A 2,703-nucleotide genomic window follows, 5' to 3' on the forward strand; every position below is an offset into this window, starting at 1 on the left:
TCCAGCCCAGTCTATGCAGTGTTTTGTGTGCTTCTTGTTCCTTGATAGGTATCTACTTTTGGTTTGGAAATTTTTCTTCTGTAGCTTTTTTTTTAAATAAAAAAATTGTACTTACTTAGAAGCATTCAGAATGTCAACAAAACAGCCACATTTTTTTTTTTTTTGCAATTAAAGAGTGGTATTCAGTTACCAGAACAACAATTATCTTCATATAAGCTGCATCACAGACAACTGGAGATGGGGGGAAAAACCAAAACAGGAAAAGAAAACTCAACAACAACAACAACAACAAAAAAAAAAAAGAAAGAAAGAAAGAAAGAAAGAAAGAAAGAAAAAAACCCCTACCATACCATTCCCATATATAACTAATTTGTGCTGTGCACCAACAAGAACCTGCTTTAAATTTCCATGACAATTATACAACCCCCAGACTGTACCAGGCAAGGTCAATGGCCGTTGAAAATACACCAGGACAGGGCTAGCTAAAGACACATTCAGTAGTGTGTTAACTGTAGAAAAAAGACACTGTACAGTTTAAAAGCAAATCTTACAAAGCCTTACATTTCATTTTTTTTCTTTAAAAGGAGTAAGTTGTGTACAGGGGGGTTAAATGCTTTATAGATAAGAAAAAAACTGCGCTAGAACTAACTTATTCATCATCATCTTCTTCTTTGTCATCCTAGTCTTCCTCCTCTTCCTCATCCTCTTCATCCTCCTCCTCATCTTTCTCTTCCTTCTTTTTCTTGCTTTGTTCAGCCTTTCTCGCTGCATCAGGCTTTTCCTTTAGCTCTGTAGGCAGCAGTATCTTTGCACTTCTCTTTCTGCTTGGCAGCCTTCTTCTCACAGGGCTGCTTGTCATCCGCAGTGCTGTTGTTCCACATCTCTCCTAGTCTTCTGCAACATCACCAATGGACACGCCGGGGTGTTCTCCCTTGATTTGGGGGCGGTACTCAGAACAGAACAAGAAGAAGGCCGAAGGAGGCCTCTTGGGTGCACTTGAGCTTCTTTCTGGTCTCCCCTTTGGGGTGGGGTGGGGATGTAGGTTTTCATTTCTCTTTCATAACGAGCCTTGTCAGCCTTTGCCATGTCTTCAAATTTCCCCTTTTCTTTAGCAGACACAGTCTTCCACCTCTCTGAGCACTTCTTGGAGAACTCTGAGAAGTTGACAGAAACATCCGGGTGCTTCTTCTTGTGCTCCTCCCGGCAAGTTTGCACGAAGAATGTGTATGAAGACATTTTGCCTCTCGGCTTCTTAGGATCTCCTTTGGCCATGTTTAGTTGATGTTCGTCCGCGAGGCTCGTAGTCGCCTGGTGCCCGTCGGGCTCGCACTTGCCCCGGCGCTGCCTCTATGGAGCTCAGTGTACTGCAACAGCTGTGAGAGCGGGAGCCAGATGCAGCCTCCTCTTCTTCTGTAGTTTTTGTTAAAAATATTTTCTGTACCTTTGAGTTGGGTTTCTTCTCTTTCTTCTATTTCAGATTTGGTCTTTTTATAGTGTCCCAGATTTTCTGGATGTTTTGTAGCATGATTTTTTTTTTTTTTGATTTAACATTTTCTTTGACCAAGGTATCAATTTCTTCTGTTGTGTATTTAATATCTAAGATTTTCTCTTTTATACCTTGCATTCTGTTGGTGTGGCTTGCCTCTGAGATTCCTGTTAGAGTTCCTAAATATTTCATTTCCACACTTCCCTCAGTTTGGGTTTTCTTTATTGATTCTATTTCTATTTTCCTTCCACTGTTTGTTTGCATGTTCATAGATTTCCTTGACACATTTATTCATTGTCTCTTCAATGCCATCTATCATACCCATAAAGCCTATTTTAAGACCTTTGTCTTGTGCTTTCAGCTATGTTCCATTTAAAGAAGACTTTTAATTAGTTCTTTGTGAATTTCACCCTAATCCTACTCCATGCCCCCTCCTCTTGTACCTACCCTCCACCCTTGCCACGTCACCCTCAACAGAGAAAAAAAATCTTGTGTGGAAGCTGTAGTGTGTCACAGTGTGTCCCATGGTATGCCGTTTGTCCATATTTCTTTACTGGAAAATCACCATTGCAATGACTTGTTGGTCTGGTACGAGGCCTCTGGCTTCTGCTAGTCAATAGGCACTGGAGCTTCACTGGGAGTCCTCTTGGGAATCCTGTCGTTGCTTTGTGTCATGGAGAGCCTGAACTTTTGGATCTGTAGGACCAGTCCCTTCATGCACTCCAGCAGTTCACCCATGGGAGAGATGTCGGGGTGGGCCAATTCAAAGCCCTGCATCTGGGCCATCTGGGCCCGAGAGGTATCTGAGCTGATTGGTCTGTGGGCTCTTCTTCTCTCACACCCTCTGGGCCAGCTCACCTGTGCCTCTACTACCAGAGTCACCTCTACTGTGCTGCCCAGGTGAGGTGCAGGGCCCTCTCTCCTGAGCTGGTGAGGGGCAGGGTCAGCTCTCCTACTCTTTTGACCCCAATGCCAGGTCTCTCACCTGCCATAGGTGGTGAGGGGTAAGGGGTGGGGGAGGGGATATTTCTTCCTCATCCATGCCTCTGCAGGAGAGAGTGGCAAGGCCAGCTCTCCCATGCTCATATCCTCAGGCTGGCTCACCCGCAACTCCCAAAATGTGCTGAGCCGCTCTCTTGAGTGCTGCAGCTGGGTAGGGGCAGGGTCGACCTTCCTGTTCTCAGGCCTGAGGACCACATCTCCTGCAATGTCCAGGC

General features: G+C 44.8%; 1 pseudogene across 1 annotated transcript; it reads right to left on the minus strand.

Annotated features, from left to right (window-relative positions):
• Positions 1-562: 562 nt before the first annotated feature.
• On the minus strand, positions 563-1,272 carry LOC311595576 (high mobility group protein B1-like; annotated as a pseudogene). Its single transcript has one exon. The product of its transcript is annotated as a high mobility group protein B1-like (transcript).
• Positions 1,273-2,703: the final 1,431 nt, after the last annotated feature.

The sequence above is a fragment of the Acomys minous genome (genome assembly GCF_964271855.1).
Source record: "Acomys minous genome assembly, chromosome: 4".
Lineage (NCBI taxonomy): Eukaryota > Metazoa > Chordata > Mammalia > Rodentia > Muridae > Acomys > Acomys minous.